A 24,443-nucleotide genomic window follows, 5' to 3' on the forward strand; every position below is an offset into this window, starting at 1 on the left:
ATTCATTTAGGTTAGCTAAGTGTTTCCTCACTATCTTTCTGTTTATAGATATCCTGGATTCTTCTATTCCCTTAATAGGACAGTGAATAACAGTTGATGTTACATTTCCTTTCTGAGAGAAAACAGATGCAAAATAGGAATTTAAAAGTTCAGCTTTCTCAACATCCTGTCTTACCATTTCATCATTTTCATTCTGTAAAAATCCTATAGCATCTTTGACTTTTCTTTTACTTTTGACATATCCCCAAAATCCTTTATTATTGCTTTTGACATCTCTTGCAAGCCTCAATTCATTTTCAGCTTTACTAATCTGATTTGTGCCCTGCAGGTTCTGCAGACAGCATTATATTCTTCTTTAGATATGCCTCCCTCTTTCCATTTTATAAACATTATTTTCTTCCTTTTTAGCATGTGCTTAAGTTCTGTGTTCATCCATCCTGGTTTCCTTAAATGCTTCTTATTCTTCCCTCCTTCCGGAATTGTTAACAACTGTGCTTTGAGAATTTCATTTTTCAAGATTTCCCATCCTTCCTGGACATTTTTGTCTTTAAGGATATCCAGCCATTGGATCCCTCCAATTCTCTTTCTGAATCCCTTAAAATCTGCCTTTCTGAAATCTAACCTTGACGTCTTTGAGAAGGGCATGCAAGTGATTGGCTTGCTTTGTGTGGCATCACAGGGGCTATAAAAGGGCATGCATGCCGACCGCCATCTTACTTCTGCCGATCTTAGCATAGGGAGGAAGAAGTTGCTGCTGCTGATTCTGAATAAGGGAGAGCGTTAGGCAGGGAAGAAGAACCCAAAAACTGCTTCTGCTGGTAGCGATTTCCACTTATAACACAACACTGTGTGCAGTGACAGGGGAGGCAATATTTTTTGTGCATCAGCTCTGTTGGTTATTAGGCTGCCTTATAAGGCTCCCTGATAGCTGCATTGCTGTTTGCACACTGCTGTGCAAACTTCTTTTTTAAAACCAAAAATTCTTTTCTCCCTCTTTTCTGCACAGTTACCAAGCGTTCATTTTTCCACACTTTTGTGTGCAGCAGTCCTGCTTATTAGGCTGCCTGCTGCCATACTTGGGACTGAGAGCATCATTGTCAGCCTCCTAACAACATCAAAACACCAAGTCTGGATGTTGCCCTAATGTGGTTTGCTGCAGTTAACTGATCTATTGAGTTTATTGCAGCTAAAAACACTGCTGGTTCCTGTAGTCTCCATTGTTAGTTCAATTCTCATTTTGCAAGTGACAAATTGGATGATGAAATCATTATTCGCCCTAAGGCAATAACGCCGATTTCTCTGCACTATGCTACATGTATCATAACTCACGTAGGATACAGTGCCCATTACATATGTGAGTCTGTGTTTTAAAGGATATTTCCATCTGGGACATTTTATGGCCAATAGAAATAATTTTATTGAGAGGTTTTTTTTTGTTTTTTTTTTACTCAATCCTTTTGGACAAGCTTTCTTCTGGGCGGCACGGTGGCTCAGTGGTTCGAATCCCACCAAGGACAACATCTGCAAGGAGTTTTGTATGTTCTCCCCGTGTTTGCGTGGGTTTCCTCCGGGCACTCCGGTTTCCTCCCACATTCTAAAGACATACTAATAGGGAATTTAGATCGTGAGCCCCATCGGGGACAGTGATGATGATGTGTGCAAAATGTAAAGCGCTGCGGAATATGTTAGCGCTATATAAAAATAAAGATTATTATTATTATCTCTAGGGAGATTCAAATTCTCCCCAGTACTATATACACCTTGTACTTTGTCATACACCAGCCAATTTCAGCCTATTAAATTGAGGTGTAATCTATAGTGGGCCTGAGATAATAGTTCAGCCTCCTAAAATCTGTAGGGAGATTCAAATTCTCCCCAATACTATATACACCTTGTACTTTGTCATACACCAGCCAATTTCAGCCTATTGAGGTGTAATCTATAGTGGGCCTGAGATAATAATTCAGCCTCCTAAAATCTCTAGGGAGATTCAAATTCTCCCCAATACTATATACACCTTGTACCTTGTTTTACCGTACCATATAGATGGTAGAATTTTGGGTACATTTTCCCAAAAATGAGGAAGTATGGTGGAAGAGGCCGTGAACGTGGGCGGGGGTTGCCAACTGGTACTGATGGTGGTGGTGGCGGTGCTGCATCTGCTGGTAGTGGCAAAACCACAATAGCACCTAAGGCAGGAGGTGTTGAGCCTGCATCATCGTCTGGCTCCACAAGGCATCAAAGGCTCCCTTTTCTGGGAGTAGGTAAACCGCTTTTAAAGCCGGAGCTTCAGGAACAAGTTTTGGCTTACTTTGCTGACACAGCCTCCAGCTCTATCGCCTCCTCTTCTGAAGTTTCAAAAAATAAAAGCACTGAGTCATCAGTGGAGGCTCCTGGTCAGGAACAACACCTTTCCTTGTGTCCTTCACCCCTACCAAAAGTGAAGGATGCGGCAGGCCACACTACAGATTTCTCCATGGAGCTCTTTTCACATACCATGCCTGGGTTATCAAGTCAAATCGTGAATACCCCAGTCCAAGATGAATCTGACATGAAGTGCACTGATGCACAGCCACTGCTAGATTTTTCTGCTGGTACATTCACTCAGAGCACTACATTGTCCTTGCAGTGTACTGAGCCAGAATCTGACCCTGATGAGACTCAGGTGCCCCTTCCCGCATACTATAACACCATACACGGTGTCACAGAGGAAGGTGCACATGACATTGAAGAGGAGGTGATGGATGACCCAGTTGTTGACCCAGATTGGCATCCATTGGGGGTAGAGGGTGCCGCTGCCAATAGCTCAGAAGAGGAGGAGGAGGATCCGCAGCAGGCATCGACATCGCAACAGCTGTTATCTGGCAGGCCCGTAGCAGTCCAAAAACGGGTTACAAAAACCAAAAGTGTTGCAGGACAGCTTGGCCTGACGGTTAAATTAGCACAGCGTGCAAGGCTTCACAATCTCTTCCACAGTAGGAAGAGTGCAGTGTGGCACTTTTTTGAACAAAATCCTAATGATCAGGCAAAGGTTATCTGTAAGAAGTGCGCAAAGACCTTTAACCGAGGGAAAAATCTGAGAAATATGAATACCAGTTGCATGCTTAGACACTTAACCACCATGCACTTGCAAGCGTGGACAGACTACCAAACCTCACGTACCACATGTGCACCTGCTCCAAATGAAGGTAGTCAGCAACGCTACATCGCTTCCCCCACTGTAAGCCCACTGGTTAGCACACCACCAGCAGCAAATGTTGAGGTGTCGTCGCAAGGCCAAAGCAGTCAGGGAATCACAATGTTATTGCAACGAAAGACTGAATCTAGGCCATCAGCAAGACCACCAACACCATCACTAACCCTCTCTCAGTCCGCCATGTCCACCGCTAGTTCCACCATATGCAGCTCTCAAGTCCAGCTCACCCTACCAGAGACTCTGAGTAGGACAAGAAAGTACTCATCCTCTCATCCGCGAACGCCCACATTGTCAAACTAATCTCGTTAGAGATGATGCCCTACCAGTTGGTTGAAAGTGAAGCTTTCCGCAAGCTCATGGCCTACGCAGTACCATGCTATGACCTACCCAGTCAACATTTCTTTTCTCGAAAAGCCATCCCAGCCCTCCACCTGCATGTGAAAGACCGCATTGTCCATGCACTCAAGCAATCAGTGAGTGGAAAGGTGCACCTCACAACAGATGCATGGTCCAGTAGGCATGGCCAGGGCCATTACGTGTCCATCACTGTGCACTGGGTTAATGTGGTGGATGCAGGGTCCACAGGGGACAGCGGTGGTGGGACAGTGCTGCCTAGCCCACGGTATAGGAAACAGTTGGCTGTAGGCGTTCGACCCTCCTCTTCCTCCTCCAGAAGCGAAAGGTCATCCACAGAGTGCAGTCGCACGAGCACTCCATCAGCAGCTGACAGTGTTGCACCCAAGGTGTCCCACTATCGAACAGCTAGTGGTAAGCGTCAGCAGGCTGTGGTGAAGATGATGTGTTTGGGCGACAACAGACACACCGCGGAGGTACTGGCCGACTACTTGCAGCGACAAACTTAGTCATGGCTGGGCAGTCTACATCTTGAGGCAGACAAGGTAGTTAGTGATAATGGCCGGAATTTTGTGGCAGCCATAGCCCTTTCAAAACTCAGCCACATACCTTGCCTGGCTCACACCTTGAACCTGGTGGTGCAGTGCTTCCTCAATAATTATCCGGAGTTAACAGCCCTGCTCCATAAGGTGCGAAGACTGTGCTTGCACATCCGCCGGTCGCCCGTACACTCCAGTCGTATGCAGAAGCTGCATCGATTGCTCCACCTTCCCAAGCACCGCTTAATTATTGACGTTGCAACAAGGTGGAACTCCACCCTGCACATGGTTGAGCGGCTGTACGAACAGAGGCAGGCTGTAATGCATTTGTGAGAAGATACACGGGCAGGCAGTTTAAGGGCAGACATGGATTTGTCTGATGTGCAGTGGTCGAAGCTGAAAGACCTCTGTAAAGTCCTTCAGTGTTTTGAGAAATGCACACGGCTGGTAAGCGCAGACGACGCCATCATAAGCATGAGCATCCCACTTATGCGTCTGCTCATGCAAACTTTGACGCACATTAAGGAGCAGGCGTCTGCAGCCGAGGAGGAAGAGGAAGAGGAGGAGGGAAGCCTTGATGACAGTCAGCCATTGTCTGCTCAGGGAACTCTCCTGGACGAGGTGGAGGAAGAAGAGGAAGAGGAGGAGGACGAGGATGATGGGGATGATTATTTAGGGGAGGAGGATGCTTCTCAGGGAGCAAGAGAAAATGTTGGCATAGCAAGGTCAGGTACAGGGTTTGTGCATGACTGGAGGGAAGTGGATTTGCCAGAAAGTGCTCCTCCACCCAGCACTCACAGTGCATCATTGACACTGGGAACATTGGCCCACATGTCAGATTATGCCTTGCAGATCCTAAAAAGGGACCCCCGCATTGCCAAAATGATGATGTGACGCCTCTGGCTAATACGTCCAAGAGTGGACCCTCTGGATCGCGGATCCGGAGCCCCTGGGCCGAGCGCACCTGGTGAAGACCGACCCCTGTACAGGGATCGTTAGGGGCAGGACCGCAGGGGGCGGAACCGCGACAGCCGGAGCCAGCAGGGACGACTCGGAGGACAGGCGGACAGAGCAGGAATAGCGGGGCGGAAAGGCGGAAGGCAATGGCCAGGAGACCACAGGAAAGGCTCAGCAGAGACCACGGGGAGAAGACAGACAGACAGAAATGGAACAGGAACAGGGCAGACAATGGAAACGGCAAGGACAGGCAGGGTAAACTGGAAAAGGTTATGGCCGATGAGTGCTGCAAGTCACAAACAATCACCAGGCGCCCTCAGAATAGAGAGGACGCCTGATATAAGCGGAGACCGGAAGTGCGCCCTACAGACCCTCCCCTAGCGACGCCCCCTACTAACAGAAGAGGCCGGGGGAACGCGCGCGCGCGGCCTAAGGCCGGCGCGGCCACCCGTAGCAGAGCGGCGAGCAGCGTGGAAGAGCGCGCGGACAGGGGGACGCAGGTGAGAGGAAGCTGCGGCGGGCACCGCCGCTGAAGGGGCATCGGCGGGCATGGCCGCCGATGTCACAGTACCCCCTCCCATATGTCCTCTCCTTCTGAGGTTGGTTAGGAATCTTTTCATGATAAGGGGGGCATCGACATTCTCTCGGGGCTCCCAGGACCTCTCCTCTGGGCCAAAACCCTTCCAGTCGATAAGAAAAAGAGTCTTACCCTTGACCCTTTTCATAGCCAGAATGTCCTTTACTTCAAAGACATTGTTAGAACAAATTGGCGAGGGAGGGGACATGGAGGTTGGTTGGAACCGATTCAAGACCACAGGTTTAAGGAGCGAGATATGGAAGGCGTTAGGGACCCGGAGTGATGCCGGCAACCTCAATTTGTAGGCTACTGTGTTAATGCGCCCAAGAACTTCAAAAGGCCCGATGTACCGAGGACTTAGTTTGTAAGCAGGGACTTTCAGGCGGATATGTTTGGTAGAAAGCCAGACTTTGTCCCCGGGATGGTACGGGGGTAGATCCCTTCGTCTTTTGTCCGCGTGTTTCTTAATTCGGATGTTGGCTAGCTCGAGCGCCTCTCTGGTCTCCTTCCAAATTTGCGAAAACTCCTTGGCGAGAGTGTCTGCTGCAGGAACTCCAGACGATGCAGAAAAGGGCAATGGAACCCCAGGATTTAGCCCAGTTACCACAAAGAACGGTGTCTTGGACGTTGATTCGCTGGAATGATTATTATGAGCGAATTCCGCCCAAGGTAGAAGAGAGACCCAATTATCCTGATGGGCGTTAGAAAAGTGGCGTAAGTAGGTGGTCAGAATTTGGTTAATCCGTTCCACTTGGCCGTTGGTTTGAGGATGATACGCTGAGGAGAAGTCGAGAGACGTGCCCAGGAGCCGACAGAGGGCCCTCCAGAATCGGGAAGTAAACTGGACCCCTCGATCGGTCACGATTCGCAGAGGAAGACCATGTAGCCTGAACACGTGGTGGATAAAGATCTCGGCCAACTTTGGAGCAGATGGCAGTCCGACCAAGGGAATAAAGTGGGCCATCTTGGAAAAGCGGTCTGCGACGACTAAGATGGTAGTACATCCAGCAGAGCGAGGCAGATCAGTCACGAAATCCATGGCGATTTGCTGCCAAGGAGCCTCTGGCACAGGCAACGGATGAAGGAGGCCGGAGGGCAGAGTCCTAGGAACCTTGTTCTGAGCACAAGTCCTGCAGGAGGCTACAAAGTCCTTTGCATCCTGGTGGAGAGAGGGCCACCAGTAATAGCGGGAAAGAAGCAAAAGAGTCTTCTTAATCCCAACGTGCCCAGCAACCTTGGAAGAATGTCCCCAGCGCAGTACTTCCAGACGTTTGTTTGAAGGGACGAAGGTCTTGCCAGGCGGAAGGGTAGAGAATCTCACGGGGGCCACGGAGATAACTTTAGCCGGCTCGATAATATATGATGGATCCTCCTCCTTCTCCGGTGGCTGCAAAGACCTGGAAAGCGCATCAGCTTTGATGTTCTTACTGCCGGGCCGGAAGTGGAGCTTAAACTCAAAACGGGAAAAATACAGAGCCCACCTGGCTTGTCTGGAGTTGAGTCTCTGGGCAGATTGCAGGTAGGCCAGGTTCTTGTGGTCCGTGAAGATAGTAAAGGGATGCACTGCCCCCTCGAGCAGATATCGCCATTCCTCCAGCGCCATCTTAATGGCCAATAATTCCCGGTCCCCAATGGAGTAGTTGCACTCCGCCGGAGAAAAGGATTTGGAGAAGAACCCGCAGGGGACTAGACGTCCAGATGGAGCTTGTTGGGAGAGAACCGCCCCAGCTCCAGTGGAGGAGGCATCAACTTCCAGGATGAAGGGCCTACTAGCCATTGGACGGTGTAAGATCGGAGCAGAGGCAAACGAGCGTTTCAGGGCAAGAAAGGCGTCCTCGGCTTCGGAAGACCAGACGTTAGACTTCGTCCCCTTACGGGTCAGGACCGTGATGGGCTTGGTGACTGTAGAGAAGTGGGGTACAAACTGTCGGTAATAGTTAGCGAAGCCGAGGAAACGCTGGATGGCCTTTATGCCAACTGGACGAGGCCACTGGAGTACCGCGGACAGTTTCTCCGGATCCATCTTAAGACCGGAATCCGTGATGATATACCCCAAGAAGGGTAACGCTGTTTGCTCGAAGAGGCACTTCTCGATCTTGGCGTAAAGACGATTTTCTCGAAGGCGCTGCAGGACCATGCGTACACTTCTCCGATGGGAGGAGAGGTCGGTCGAGAAAACGAGGATATCATCCAAATACACCACCACGCAGGAATAGAGTAGGTCTCGGAACACCTCATTTACAAATTCCTGAAACACCGCTGGAGCATTGCAGAGACCGAACGGCATGACCAAGTATTCATAATGGCCGTCCCGGGTATTGAAGGCCGTCTTCCACTCGTCCCCCGCTCGGATTCGGATTAAGTTGTAAGCTCCCCGCAGATCCAACTTCGTGAAGATTCTGGCCCCCCTCAGCCGGTCGAAGAGTTCAGGAATCAGCGGGAGCGGGTACCGGTTTTTAACAGTGATGTTGTTCAGGCCCCGGTAATCAATACAGGGTCGCAGGGACCCATCTTTCTTCCGGACGAAGAAGAAACCTGCGCCCGCAGGGGACGAGGACTTCCGGATGAACCCCTTGGCCAGATTCTCCTGTATATATTCCGACATAGCCGAGGTCTCTGCTGGGGACAAAGGATAAGTTCTCCCTCTGGGAGGAGTGGCTCCGGGAACTAGGTCGATAGGGCAGTCATAGGAGCGATGAGGGGGTAAGGAGTCCGCCTCCTTTTTGCTGAACACATCGGCAAACGTGTGATAGGGTGCGGGTAGGCCCGGAAGGTCGGCAGGCTTCGAGCATGGACGGGAACGAGTGAGAGCCCGTAGGCAGTGCTCCTGGCAGGAGTGCCCCCAACGGAGAATTTCCCCAGAGCGCCAGTCAATCACCGGCTCGTGCCGTCTGAGCCAGGGTAGCCCTAGAAGAACAGCATGGGCTAGTTGTGGCAGGACATAAAAGGCTATCTTTTCGAGGTGGAGAGCTCCGATTTGAAGGTCTACTTCGACGGTAACCATGGTGATTAGTCCGGGCAAAGGTTTACCATCAACGGAGGAAATAGCGCGAGGGTTCTTCAATACCAACACCGGAATCTGGAGTTTGTCAACCTCCTCCTGGCGGATGAAATTACCGGCAGCACCCGAGTCCACATACGCCTCCACAGATCCACGCTCCCGACCTGTAATTAGCAAAGCTGAAAGGGTAAGGGGAAGAGAGGAATTTTGATCACCTAGGGGGTCCTCTCTTACCTGACCTAGGTGGAGGCATTTCCCGACCTCTCTGGCTTCTCCGGACAAGAACGCACAAAATGGTTGGCACCTCCACAGTACAGGCAGAGACCCTTGGTCATCCTCTCCCTGCGGCGTTGCTCGGACAGTCTGACACGATCAATCTGCATAGGCTCAGGAGCAGTACTAACAGGAGATGCAGGGGAACGGGGGACAGGAGCCTGATACAGCCTAAAGGACCTTCTCTCTCCAACTGCCTCTCGAGCGCGCTCCTGAAAGCGTAGATCGATGCCAGTGGCCAGCGAAATAAGGTCCTCCAGAGTGGTGGGGGTGTCTCGCCCGGCAAGCTCATCCTTGATCTTACTGGAGAGGCCTCTCCAAAAGGCTCCCACAAGAGCCTCATTGTTCCACCCCAACTCAGAAGAGAGGGTCCGGAAGCGGATGGCATATTGCCCCACTGTGAGGGAACCCTGGCGGAGGTTAAAAAGGGCCTCCGTGGAGGATGCTAAGCGACCCGGTTCATCGAATACCTTGCGAAAGGTTTCCAAGAAGGTCTGTATACTTAACACTACGGGGTCATCTCTCTCCCACAATGGGTTCACCCAGGACAGGGCCTCACCCTCGAGATGGGACACAACGAACGCCACCTTGGCGCGGTCAGTGGGGTACTGAAGGGGAGCAAGCTCAAAATGTAGCCTGCATTGATTTAGAAAACCCCGGCATAACTTGGGATCTCCGCTGTACCTGGGGGGTTTACCCAGACGGGGAGCCGGAGTAGAGACTACGTCCGGGGAGGAAGTTGCAGCGGCAGCAGAGGATTGTAGAGCAAGCAATCGATCATCCACGGATGCCATGTAGCCTAAGATGTGGGATTGAGCGTCGCGCTGCTGCGCGAGCTCCTGCTGGAGGCTGACTAAGAGGGGAGCGTGCCCGGGGTCAGAGGTCTGCAGGGCGGACAACCGGGTGTCCATAGACTTCATAAAGGACATTATCCGGGTCTGATTTTCACGAAGAAAAAGCAATTCCTTTTGTGTGGCGGCTGCGGCACCGGCGGGATCCATGGCCTGGTGATACTGTGACGCCTCTGGCTAATACGTCCAAGAGTGGACCCTCTGGATCGCGGATCCGGAGCCCCTGGGCCGAGCGCACCTGGTGAAGACCGACCCCTGTACAGGGATCGTTAGGGGCAGGACCGCAGGGGGCGGAACCGCGACAGCCGGAGCCAGCAGGGACGACTCGGAGGACAGGCGGACAGAGCAGGAATAGCGGGGCGGAAAGGCGGAAGGCAATGGCCAGGAGACCACAGGAAAGGCTCAGCAGAGACCACGGGGAGAAGACAGACAGACAGAAATGGAACAGGAACAGGGCAGACAATGGAAACGGCAAGGACAGGCAGGGTAAACTGGAAAAGGTTATGGCCGATGAGTGCTGCAAGTCACAAACAATCACCAGGCGCCCTCAGAATAGAGAGGACGCCTGATATAAGCGGAGACCGGAAGTGCGCCCTACAGACCCTCCCCTAGCGACGCCCCCTACTAACAGAAGAGGCCGGGGGAACGCGCGCGCGCGGCCTAAGGCCGGCGCGGCCACCCGTAGCAGAGCGGCGAGCAGCGTGGAAGAGCGCGCGGACAGGGGGACGCAGGTGAGAGGAAGCTGCGGCGGGCACCGCCGCTGAAGGGGCATCGGCGGGCACGGCCGCCGATGTCACAGATGAACGATGACGACTACTGGTTGGCCAGCATCCTGAATCCACGCTATAAAGGCAAATTCCAAAACATCATGCCACAGGAGAACCTAGAACTAATATTGGCTAGCAAACAAGCAACTCTGGTATACCATTTGTTTAAGGCATTCCCAGCACACAGCAGCGGTGATGGTTCTCACACGAGCCGTAGGGTGCAGCATGGAAGAGGTGTTCGTGGTGCACACATCTGAAGTGGCGTTGGAGACAGAGGTTTCATATCCATGTTGTGGACTGGTTTTTCAAGTACCGCTCACACGACTGATAATACTGCATCTATTGAAAGTGACAGGAGACAGCAGTTGTCATCTATGGTTGCAAACTACTTCTCCTCCGATATCGATGTTCTCCCTAACAGATCATTCCCCTTTGACTATGGGGCCTGTAAACTGGACACGTGGCCTGAATTGGCACAATATGCCTTACTGGAGCTCGCTTGCCCTGCTGCTAGTGTGCGATCCGAAAGAGTCTTCAGAGCTGCTGGATCAATCCTGACAGAAAAAAGGACCCGTCTGTCGACCCAAAATGTTGATGATCTAACCTTCATTAAAATGAACCATGCATGGGTTTCAAAGGATTTTGTCCCACCTTCCCCTGCTGACACATAGGTTGCCAGAAAAATGGCTCGCTTTTGTCCTCCTCTTCCACGGACTTCTCCAATTCCTCAATTTGCAGCTACTGAATGTCCAACATCAACATATGGTATTTTTTCCACCTCCCTAACAGGGCTGCCTCCCCCCACAGGGCCGGGGTCACCACCTGGCGCACGCACCCGTGCGAGTGCTGTTGCCCTGGACAGGTGGATGGGCACACTCTTGGGCGACAGCACTGGCACAGGGTCCCTCATAGTACAATCAAGTGTCTCTGATAATGGGGGTGCACACCTGCCGTCAGACACACCGGCATACTATGAGGGGCCCTGTGCCAGTACCGCCGCCCTTGAGTGGGCCCCCCCTGCTGGCTCAGAGCCCCAGCACTTGCAATACTTACCTCTTCCTGCTCCACCGCTGTGTAGTCTGGGCTGTTAAATCCTTCACTGGGACTGCCACTACAAATTTGGTGAACTGATAGATGATGGTTAAGACATAGCTATGCCCTGTCCTGCTGTGCTCTATCTTCAGATGATCAATGGCTTCCATTTTTTATGGACGTCGACTCACAATGAGATGCAGTGCCGGTTTATCATCAGCTTTCACAGTTTTCCTACTCAGATGTGTGACATTCCTGCCCACATTTTTAAATGTGCTCTCTCATGCCAATCCAATAGAATCGCCTACAGCCTGTGGCTTCTGTCTTTTGCACTCCAAAGTTACCTGACAGATCATGATAGGCAGTGAGGACCATGTCTACATCTCTCCTTGTGATCAAAATTTTCAAGGAGATGAGTAACGGTGATGGAATCAACGGTACTGCGATACAGCAACACTTTCTTCACAAAGAACTGTTTTCGCTGTCTCCACACACTAAGTAATTGAGGGTCAGCATCGCCTCTGAGAATTCTCCCGGAAGTTTTTCCCGTGATTAGTAATTCCTAAATTTCTGCAATCACTCGACTTTATGTCTGTACTTTTATCCATCTCGTTTCCTCTTGCGGAGAGTCTGGACTGTCTTACTGAGACAGAAATATATATGAAGATTTAAAAATACCCCAACAGTGTATACTGGTGTACGCTTCAAAAACATTTCCTTTTTTCTACTTTTTAGATTGTTGTCTAATCCATACTGAGAACACGGAGATTTTAAATGTTTAAACTATTCTATATATACCTGTTATCTGGAGATACTGTACCCTTTCTCAACTTTCTGCAATCTTGTCGAATCCATACTGTGCCTGAGACCATCTGAGTCTGCCTTCTGATTACAGATGAGTGGTGTTTGAGTGGAACTGTTGGCCAAGTTCAAATTCTAGCTGTTTTGGGTGGTGTTAGATCCGTTTGTCGAACTACAACACTTTGATTAAAATTCGGCTGTTCGAGTTTCCGTTCGAGAACGTTTCGTTAAACAAAAGTGTATCTTTTTTCACATTAATAATGGTTTTCAATTATAATAGACAGTTTTAGGGCATAGTAGCGGTGTCTGGTAGTCAGTGGTGTACTACACCTGTGAAGGAGCTGCACTGTGTGTGTTTCTAATAATTTTTTAATATTGTCCTGAAAATCCCTTTGGGCCTAGTAACTGTGTCTGCTACTCAGAAGAGGAGCCCACCCGTGAACCGAGCTATGCCGCCTGTTTATGAAAGAACCAGTTTTTGACTGCAGTTACACCACTTAATACTTTGGGCCTAGTAACTGTGTATGCTACTCAGCAGAGTTGGCCACCCGTGAACCAAGCTATGCCGCCTGTTTATGCAAGAACTGTGTGCTATTCAGCAGAGGAGCCCAGCTGTTAAGCAAGCTACAGCACCTGTGGTTTGGGCACTTAATTTTTTCACATTCTTTCTGGAATGCCGTTTAGGCCTAATTTCAGAATTATGGTTGACCTGCACTTACTGGGAAATGCTTGTTCGCGGGGAAGAATTGTAATCCCAGATCCCCATCACTAACGAGGTTCAGCGTGTTATCTGCACCTGTAAGCGATACACGCTGGTCCTTTCATTGTAGCATGCGTGCAGCCCCGGACATGTAAGGGCATCACAGACCTGTTATTGGCCGATCTCGCATGCCAGAGCCTTGCGTGTCCCTCTAGTAAGCTGGACGCGGACCGCGGGGGCATGCCTGAGTCTCGTTCATTAACAGAATTAAGCTTGCAATCTGTGCAGCTTTTTTGTGGATGGCATGGTTGAGGTTGCCCATGTTGAGTCCAATTAAGCCGCAGGCTCCACTCCTGGTGGTGCCCTTCTGGGCATTCCTTTAAGGTTCAGCTTTGCAACCATACTGCCCTCGGAAACCAAACACTTTTCCTGACAGTGACATTCTGGTCAAAGAGCGCGATGACATCATGTCTGTACGCCCTCTGCCTAAACAGTCCAAGTGCAGAGAGATGGAAGATGGGGAAGACGAGGAGTCCAGAGTACAGGGATTCCCTAGCGAGGAGACTTATTTAATTGTTTTAAAGGTTGGGAGCAATTTTTGGAGAGCACGATACTCTGCAGAATGATATCTGGGGCCCACCATACACTGGAGCATTCCAAAGGTGGATATCAGTCACTGGAGCAGCATTTACAGGGCCCATTATACACTGGAGCATTAGAAATGGGGCCCATTATATATGGAGCATTATTTGGGCCCATAAGACACTGGAGCTTCATCCATGGTGAACAACATATACTGTAGCATTATGTGGAGCTCATCATATACTGTATCGAACATTATATGGGACCAATGATTCTGTATGGAGAAATATATGGGCCTCATTACTCTGTATGACGCACTATGCGGTGGCCATAATACTGTATGGAGGAATATACTGTCTGTTTTTGGAGCTATTGGAGAATTTAAAATGGATATCAGTCATGTGATGTAAGAAGTGAAGTATTTTTCATTGTACTGTACCGCTATTTCTCTGCCGTGTCAAAGGATCATGAATTGTGTCATGTGTTAAAGGAGCCCAGTGACACTCTTTGGCCCTGGGCCCACGAAAATCTGGAGCCAGCACTACCCCCCCCACAACTTTAGCCAAATAACCCCCAGTTTTCAAAGCGTAACTATTATTATGAAGTAAATTAAGGTTCACAAGCTTAAGGAATAAGAATTGATGCTTTTGGCATTAAAATGGGCACTGTAGGTGTGTTTCCTGTCCTCCACTCCCTGCCGACTTTTCTTCCCCATTGACTTACGTTGGGTTTCGTGTTTCAGTCGGCCTTCGACTTTTCACAATAATCGGCTGATTTCGTTCAACCCGACTTTTGTGAAAGTTGGGTTTTGTGAAACCCGACTCGACCTGAAAAGCGTAACTATTATTATGAAGTAAATTAAGGTTCACAAGCTTAAGGAATAAGAATTGATGCTTTTGGCATTAAAATGGGCACTGTAGGTGTGTTTCCTGTCCTCCACTCCCTGCCGACTTTTCTTCCCCATTGACTTACGTTGGGTTTCGTGTTTCAGTCGGCCTTCGACTTTTCACAATAATCGGCTGATTTCGTTCAACCCGACTTTTGTGAAAGTTGGGTTTTGTGAAACCCGACTCGACCTGAAAAAAGGCAAAGTCGCTCATCTCTACTTCTTACCCATGGTCTTACGAGACATTATACCTTAGTTCATAATAAAGATTTTAATAAGTTACAAATTATTCCTATTGATCATATCCCTACTCATATTCCAAATAGGATTCTGAAATTAAACAGGAAACAGGTATATTGGATCTATAAATTAAGAAGCCTCAAACCACAGGGTCTTCATGAGATCACAGAGGTTTTTATTTAATTTATTAATAGAGGTTGTTATATGCATTTATTTATATTTTTTGATATTTATGGAGGTCCTTTGATATTTATTTTCCTATGGGAGTTTATAAAGAATTTCACCATGAAATACCTGATGATTATTTAATTGTTATAAAAGATCTTATTCATGTTTTATAAGGGAAGTATTTTTAATGTGTTTTTAATATAATTATTTCCATCATACGCCTTTATGTCTAGTAAGCCCTTTAAATTTAGAGACTTATTAACTATAAGCGCTCCACAGTAATAGGATTAAACCGATGGTGCTGCGGTTAGAAAATGGGATGAGTAACGCCAAGTAAGTATTTGTCCCCCTTGTTAGGTGTTCTTGGTCCTTCCTGATACATTTTACACCATAATTACTAATATAGCGTCACTCTCTCTTTTTCCCGCAGAGCGGGTAAGGGAAAGCCCGAAACACTGTTTTTTTTTTTCTACTCTATCTCCACTCAGAGAAATAGTAGTTCTACAGAGCATTAACCCTCTCCTCTTTCCGGACTGTCTGTGGACCCCAGTACAATTATAAAAATGATTACTGGTATATATATGTATTTTTCTAAGTTTGTTAATATTCCTCTCAGAAATATTTATATAGAACCAATCATTCCTTTGTCCTAAAGAAATCATCCCCTGACATGATTTGCTATCCTCAGGTGGTGTTAATAACGCTGCTGAAGGAGTGAGTTTTTAAACTTTGGGATGTGACTTACACCGGTCGCTGTATAATCTGACTCTGTGCGGGAGATGTAACAGCCGTGTGGTATTGGGAGAAGCGCCGTGTGCTCCTCCTGCGGTGCGATCCTGAGCGTAATATTGCAGGTGTGGAGCACATCGTCCTTCCCACTCTGCCACTGAGCTTTGGCAGATGAGTGATTCCCTTTTTTTTATAATAAGCCGAACCTGAGATTTAAAAAAAATATATATTATTTTTTTATTAATAAAACATTTATTTTTAATTGATTAAAATTTAGATCCTTACAATTTAATGTTTATCTAATGGTTTATTTCATCCTATGTCTCTTCCACATTGGATCCGCTTGCAGGAGCTTGTTAGTATAGCCGAGTGGTCTGATTGTCGGGCGGCAGAGCTGGAGGAAGCTGAGGCAGATCTCTAGGAGTTCGTGTCTGAGATTTGCTTTTCTTGCTCAGTATATATGTGTTTTTTTATTTTCCTTTTGTTCAACAACCTGTGAAATTAACATAGACAAGTCAATATAAGAACAGCTTCTAACTCTTACTATGAATATTTATACTGTCTGCTAACTATGAGCTTTGGCATCTGTCATCTGACTGGAGCTCATTTTTTTTAAACTGTGTGTACTTAATGCACCACCTGTGTATGCGTCATGTGGTATTTCCTGAAGAAGAGGTTCAAAAAACCTTGAAATGCGTAGAATAAACCACTGTCAAACTTTATTAACATTCTGGAAGTTCATCATTTGGGCAGCGCGGATGAAATCCACGTATTCCTTTGCAGAGTTATGGAAACTATTGAAGCAGGCCAAAAGTAAAAAAAATGTTTTTAAAAATATTAAAAAAATAAAAAAAATAACAGTTCAGATCACACCCCTTTCGCACCATTCAAAATAAAAGAAAAGAAAAATAAAACATACACAAGTTTGGTATCGCCGCGTTCAGAATCGCCCGATCTATCAATAAAGAAAGGAACAACCCGATCACTAGACGGCGTAGTGAGAAAAAAAGGCAAAATGCCACAATTAAGGTTATTTGGTCACCGCGACATTGCATTAAAATGCAATAACGGATGATGAAAAGATCGTATCTGCACCAAAATGGGATCAACAAAAACATCAGCTGGGCGCGCAAACAATAAGCCCTCACCCAACCCCAAATCACGAAAATGGAGCAATTTTTTCCCAACAATTTTTGGATTTTTTTTACCACTTAAATACAAAATAACTGAGACATGTTTGGGGTCTATGACCTTGTAATGACTTGGAGAATCATAATGGCAGGGCAGTCTTAGCATTTGGTGAATATGGTAAAAAGAAAATCCAAAAAATGTTGTGGAGTTGCACTTTGTTTGCAATTTCATCGCCCTTGGAATTTTTCCCATTTTTGAGTACACGATATGGTAAAACCAATGATGTCGTTCCAAAGCACAACTTGTCCAGCAACAAACAAGCCCTCACATGGCCATACTGACGGAAACATAAAAAGTTATGGCTGTGGGAAGAAGGGGAGCGAAAAACAGAAACGCAAAAACGAAAAAGGGCAAGGTCTCCAAGGGGCTAACAAACCCTATTTTTCCTTTCCCAGTCTCCTCCTTAACCCTTTCTCCCACTTAACCCTTTCTCCCCTTTATTCTGCCTCTCTCTTTCATGACTTTACATTTCTCTTTTTTGCTGTTGTTTGGTTCTTGTCTGTATTACTGGGTATTTATAATCTGTCGCCCCTTTTTCTTTACCCCATTTATGTAAATAAATCCTTAATAAAAACTACTTTACCATAAAAGGCGCCCGCTGTGCGCCCAAGGACGCGGCTGATCTGTGCCGATTTGGGCCTTTTTCTTCTCTTCTATGTGTCTAAAATCGCAGGTAAAAAACTGCAGAAACTTTATTAAGTGCAGAATCAAAGCTTTTCTGTCCTCTAAAAAGCGCATTAAAACCGCGGCTTCACCTCTGCACCAAGAACGCATCAAATAAGGGGGAGAAGATCGTTATTGGAGATGGTGCGGATCCTGCAGAAAACAAAAAACACCGTATTTCTGCAATGTGTGAACAAGGCCTTACAGACACAAATAAGCCGGATGTCGTATAGTGACACTACATAAAGATGAGAACGTTCTGGAGGCTCCGACTGTGAATGATGGCACAAAAAATAATCCCCAGGTCCCACGCACGCTGGACCAGAGACCCATGAATCCACCTGCTCATCTCTAGTTCCAACTGTCCCTGATACAGCGGTCAGTCCCGGATTTGGGTCTACGCCCTGCAGTCTCAGGCGTCTGCTGAATTTCCCTCACTACCAGTGTCCCTCTGACAACTCCTCCTGCCGGGGGAGAAAGCAGTGGTAAATGGCCGTGGATTAGGGTGAGGCCAAAATTTGCTGCTATGTGCGCCGCATGCTCTGTGCCTCTTTCTGTGCTTCAAAAGTTGTGAGGTGTGCACAGTTACTTGGTGTAACACTGGTGGATGTGGACCCACTGCACCATCGGCCAGGCTTACTCTAGAGAGGTGTAACTAGGTGTCCACCAGGTCTTCACTAGAGCTACTGGCGCAGAGGATAGGCTGGACAGCAGGTAGACACCAGGAACTACTCCAGGGTAGTCCCCAAGACTACCTCAGCTGATTGGTGGGTCAGAGACTCGAGTGTGAGGTTCAACAGGGAAAGTGAACTGCCTAGGAATCAACATCAAGCAGAGGGCGGATGGTGGAGCTGCCTAATATAGGACCTGCCGGCACGGGATAGGCTGGGGAACCTAATCTGTGAAGGACACAACAGGGTTAAATTCCTGTACAGACTGGCCAATCCCCCTAAGGCTAAATGGAAACAACATGCTGATGTGGCGCTCCTGAGGCTCAGCCGCCACAGAGGTACTGCACCTCCTCCTGAGGTGTGGTACCCCACCATTCAGGTAAGGTGGAAACTCCTGACCACACTCCAACACCTGCACCCCACACCACAAAGTAGTGTAGCAAAGCACCTTCGGCGGCTCCCTGCTTGGAGTGTAGCAAAGCACCCATTGGTGGCTCCCTGCTTGGAACACGAAACGTGCTGGGTGGTGGGTGGAGTTTAGTTTACATTAAAGAGAGCGGGGAGAGTTTGGGAGAGGAGTCAGTTGTTGAGTAAGGAAAGAGAATAATATCCCCGGAGAGAGGGATAGATGGATGGAAGTGCTGCAGCAGATCCCAGTGACCTGGGTCTGCTGGCACAGGAAAGGAAGAGAGAGAGAGCAACATAGACTGAAAGCCTGATTTTCCATAGAAAGAAAGATTAGTACGGAACGTGAGGAGTAAAAGAGAACAGAGGACGTGGGTTAGAAGAGAACCCTTCCTAGAAGTTCTAAGCGCAAGGCCCGGGCCCGGTCCCCGAGGTTGTATGGATACTAATGGTCCTGCAGCAGACACCGGAGGAATAGAAGGAGTGACTGCTTTATTCCCACACAAGACTTGGGGGCACAACAGCAACTGGATAGTGAGCCAGGACTTAGTAGCAAGGAGTCCCCGAAGCAGGCTACAGCTGCCTGCTGTACAAGTAGAGTTCATAAGAACATCGGACAGGAGGAACTCCAGTGTAACTCAGTACTAGGAGTACTTCATTTAAAGGCGCTATAAGAGGAGATGTTTAGAAAGGCACATGTTGGCGGAGTGTTGGAAAGGAGTATTCCATCTGGCCTGGAGGTTGACTGAGTCCCAGACCCGTTGGACACGGCACGGAGGCAGGCACCTGTTTGTACCACAGACTGTGAGTAAAGCTTTGGAACTACATGCCCTGGTGTCCTCCACTCATTCCCGCATCACACACACCTGGCACCGCTGCATCCATGTGCCTACACTACACCATTCCGGCAACGCGTCTCTACACTGCCCTGGGACTACAGCCCTGCCTGTGGAGGGCTATAACATCAATGCTGCACCACACCATCTGTCCCAGAGGATCTGTCTGCAGCGTCGGCTTACATCTCTATTGCCGAACGCCACAGGTGGCATCACGAATCACTCATAAACTTTCATCACTCTAAGCACACTGCAACAACTCCTTTTACAATGGGAGCCCAGGGCCACAGGCCGGGTCCCAGCTGCCGTGACATCTCCCATTGAAGCTCATTGGGCCCGGTACCGAGTACCCCACAGCCCTGGGAGGGCGAACCAACTTTGGCGTCACGAACAGGATGACGAGATCCGATGCCATTGGTTCTGTGTGCCTAAGACTCAAATCTTTTGAAATGTGCAGAAGACCCAATTTAATAGACTGTAAAATGAACGCTAAAAATGGCCGCCTGTGTGGTGAAGAAGGGCGTGACAATATGGGTGGTCCTAAGAAAAGAGCGCGGACTGTCCTGGGCCTCCCCTGTCTGAACTTCTATGCGACAGCAACATGGCCCACCCCCCGAGGGGTTCGTATACTGGCTTGGTATGGAGAAGTAGGAAAAAGACGCCGCCCTTAGAAGGAGGGGCGAGAGCCAGTGGCGGGAAAAGAGCCCAGGCAGGAAGAATGCGAGAACGCCATATTGGAAGGAGAAGGGAGGAGGCCTGCGGAGCGCGAGGAGGTTGAGCTGAATCTCCCCGGCGCAATGGCTGAAGGCTCTGACCCCGCTTCCAGGATGAACCGCCAGCAGCTGGAAGACGAGATTGCCCAGCTGACGCACCGTTTACGACTGAGACAGGAAGCCTTATGGACCTTGAATCTGCAGTGTGCCCAGGAGGGGCCTACACCCGCGGTACCCCAGTCACCGGTACCCGCCATCGCTGCACTGGATCTCCCCCAGGCAAACCCTGTAGAGCCTGCGACCGCTGCAATACCACCTGCAGCATCCTTTGCAATCTCTCCATTACCATCGCCGCTGTGTGAGGCTTTGGGAGTTGAAGCGGAGGAAGAGGTGCTCCCGTGTGGACCTGACACGGCCGCGCAGGTCCCACCGGAGGCCCCCGCGGACCAGGAGCCGCCATCTGTTACACCGCCGTCACTCATATCTACCCGGGCAGCCCTGACTACCACCGTTGCCACCAGGACCCGCACCGTGCCTGCACTGGAGCCGAGACTGCACCGCCGGGAGGCACTAGGTATAGATGCTGGCCCTCCTAACGGGCTACCCCCCGAATTCTCATTGTCGGAGGCTGGCCTGCTGGAGCTTGAAATGGGGGTATTGGACGAGTTGTCCAGGGGCATTAGGCTGACGGAGATGGGAAGGTGGAAGAAATCCCTGCTGAGGAGGGTGCGGTTGGAATAGGCGCGCACCATACGACACCTTCAGGGCTTGGACGAGTCTAGGCCGCTTCGGGACATTGAAACGCATCATGGGTTCTCTTGGCCGCAGCTGCAAAATCCCTGTGTAGCCTCCTACCTACGTCAACAAGCCATTTCATCCCTAGATGTTAGACCAAGGACCAGAGCAGCAGTACCCCCAGAGGATGAAGAACCTTATCCATTGATACCAGCTGCCACTCCTACCGACTTACTGGTGGCAGAGACATCACCAGTAACAGCTGATATGCCTACCCCTGCTGTACCTCAGGCAGCAGCTGTCTCCAGAATTCCTACCGAGGATTAGCGATTCATCAACCCATCTGGATACCCAGAGCATCTCCCCTGGAAGCAGCCCAAGCAACCAGCTTCCAGAACCCCAGGAGGGGATAACCAGCCATAATGTTGATTTAAACTAACTTTTGTTACCCAGGAGGGTATTTCCACCTTAGTGCTTGTTTTTCTATTTTGGTTATCATGTTTTTGTTTTCTTGTTTTTTCCCATTGGATCCAGTTGTTGCCCAGTTTGATTGGTAGCCGTTACACTTGAACTGTGGAGATCATGGATGCTGAGTGATCCAGAACTGCTAATGTAAATAGTTTGCACCTCTTTAAGTGCTCTCTCTTGGTTTTACATAGGAACCTTCCCTTGGAACAAGGACTACCTCGTTATAAGGACATTTCCAGACATGATGGCCGGTCCAATGTCTACTCTTTGCACTTAGTAATAATGCTTAGTATTTTTGAACAAGAAACTAGAAAGTGATAGTGTGTAGTGAAAGTATTAATGACAGATTTCATAGGGTTTAATTGAGAAAGAAATATAGTGAATGTTTTACAATGTTTGAATAAAGATGTGAGAATTATTAATAATAATAATAATAATCTTTATTTATATAGCGCCAACATATTCCACAGCGCTTTACAGTTTAACAGTTTCAAAACACAAGCCATAAGTAAGAACTTTAACAATACAATAATTAAAGCAAAATAAGACGAAATAAGATGACCCTGCTCGTGAGAGCTTACAATCTACAATGAGGTGAGGGAGATACAAAGTACAGGTGTGTATTTACAATTGTATATTTACAATGAAGGTCCAGCCATCTTGAGGCAGTGAAGGATGGATGGAGATAGTAAATGGGCTACACACGCACACTTACACATAGAATGACTTTGATTAGTGAACGTGATAAGCCACTCTGAACAAATGTGTTTTGAGGGAGCGCCTAAAACTATGCAAATTGAGGTTAGTCCTAATTTCTTGGGGTAGAGCATTCCAGAGGATAGGAGCAGCAAGGGAAAAGTCTTGGAGTCGGGAGTGGGAGGTACGGATTAGTGCAGAGGTTAGTCGAAAGTCATTTGCAGAGCGCAGCGATCGGCTAGGCCGATAGACAGAAATGAGGGAAAAGATGTAGGGGGGTGCCGCACCGTGGAGAGCTTTGTGGGTGAGAACAAGTACTTTGAATTGGATCCTATAATGAATGGGCAGCCAGTGTAATGACTAACGAAGAGAGGACACGTCCGAGTACCGATTAGCCAGATGGACAACCCTGGCTGCTGCATTAAGTATGGACTGGAGAGGGGATAGTCGAGTGACGGGGAGGCCAATTAATAGAGCATTGCAGTAATCCAGGCGGGAGTGGATCAATGCTACAGTGAGGGTTTTTGTTGTTTCCATGGTGAGAAAAGGGTGGATTCTAGAGATGTTCTTTAGGTGTAAGCGGCAAGAGTGGGAAAGAGATTGTATATGGGATGTGAAGGAGAGATTGGTGTCAAACATAACGCCTAGACAGCGTGCCTGCTGCCGGGGTGTTATTGTGGTACCACCCACAGAGAGGGAAATGCCTGATTTAGGGAGGTTAGTAGCTGGTGGGAGAATTGAACAAAAATATGCAGATGATGAACCAGACACCAGCAGTTGTCAATTAAGGGTAAGAAGAAGAAAAGTAGAAAATGTGAAGAATGACAGAAAGGCAATGTATTGCTAGAAAATGTGTTACTATTTGCTTCCATGGCACTTTAAATTAGGTAGCATAACTTTAAATATTGATAGACAGTTGAACTGTTTGTAACGTTCAAGAAACAGTGCCTCCCACATTGGGAAGTTTAGTATAAGACATGTTCATTATGCAATATAAAAATTTGTATGTTCCTGTATTGTCAACTTTGTTTCCCTTGCAGCCTGCGGACGTGCTGTGTTTAACGGGGGGTATGTGGCACCCCTGAGGCTCAGCTGCCACAGAGGTACTGCACCTCCTCCTGAGGTGTGGTACCCCACCATTCAGGTAACTTGGAGACTCCTGACTACACTCCAACACCTGCACCCCACACCACAATGTAGTGTAGAAAAGCACCTTCGACGGCTCCCTGCTTGGAGTGCAGCAAAGCACCCATTGGTGGCTCCCTGCTTGGAACACGAAACGTGCTGGGTGGTGGGTGGAGTTTAGTTTACATTAAAGAGAGCGGGGAGAGTTTGGGAGAGGAGTCAGTTGTTGAGTAAGGAAAGAGAAGAAGATCCCCGGAGAGAGGGATAGATGGATGGAAGTGCTGCAGCAGATCCCAGTGACCTGGGTCTGCTGGCACGGGAAAGGAAGAGAGAGAGCAACATAGACTGAAAGCCTGATTTTCCAAAGAAAGATTAGTAAGGAACGTGAGCAGTAAAAGAGAACAGAGGACGTGGGTTAGAAGAGAACCCTTCCTAGAAGTTCTAAGCGCAAGGCCGGAGCCCGATCCCCGAGGTTGTATGGATACTAATGTGTTATGAATGAGTCACCGGAGGAGGAGAAAACAAAAATACAAGCTAAGTCCAGAAAACCAGAGAGGTTGGTAGCTATCGGATTGCAGACCCCAGATCCTATACACCACAACTAACAGTAGCCATGGGGGTTCCTACGGTGCCCTAGACCCCTCGTCACAGCCGGAGAACTACATAAGCCTAAAGAAGGAAAGGGGAAATCTAAACTGCCCCAGAGCAGATCCCAAAGCAATAGACAGCCCCCAACATGTATTGTCGGTGAAATACAGATGAAAACACAAACACAGACAGAAAGACAGGCTGAGCAAACGATGGGGCCCAACTAACTAGATAGGACAGGACAGAAAAGATGCTGGCTGCAATCCGCAAAAAACCCTACCAAAAATGTCCCAACCGTCTGATAGGGAAAAAGGCCCTGAAGTCGCTAGACTTCAAAATCACTATATCAGCACTCAGGTATATTCTGAAAACAGAGCAAAGAGATAAACTGATCAGAGACAAAAATGGAATTCAGCCAGTCCCAACCAGGACTGGCTGAATATAAACACTAAGGAAACCAGACAAAATCTCATGGAATAATAGCAGGGCAAAAACTTAGCTTTTAGTAGACAGGAACTAAACTGGATGCAAGAGCTCAGAGCAGAAAGGATCACCAGCAGCCCTGTAGGGCGTCGGCTGCCTTATATCTACTCAGAAATTCCAGATGTCCAATCACATTCCGCCTGTTCAGATGACAGGTTCTTCCCATCCCAATCAATTTCACTACCTCTCTTCACCAGCAGAGGGAGTTCATCAGAC

This window comes from Dendrobates tinctorius, unplaced genomic scaffold (genome assembly GCF_039654945.1).
Source record: "Dendrobates tinctorius isolate UK_male_01 unplaced genomic scaffold, ASM3965494v1 ptg000017l, whole genome shotgun sequence".
NCBI classification, from domain to species: domain Eukaryota; kingdom Metazoa; phylum Chordata; class Amphibia; order Anura; family Dendrobatidae; genus Dendrobates; species Dendrobates tinctorius.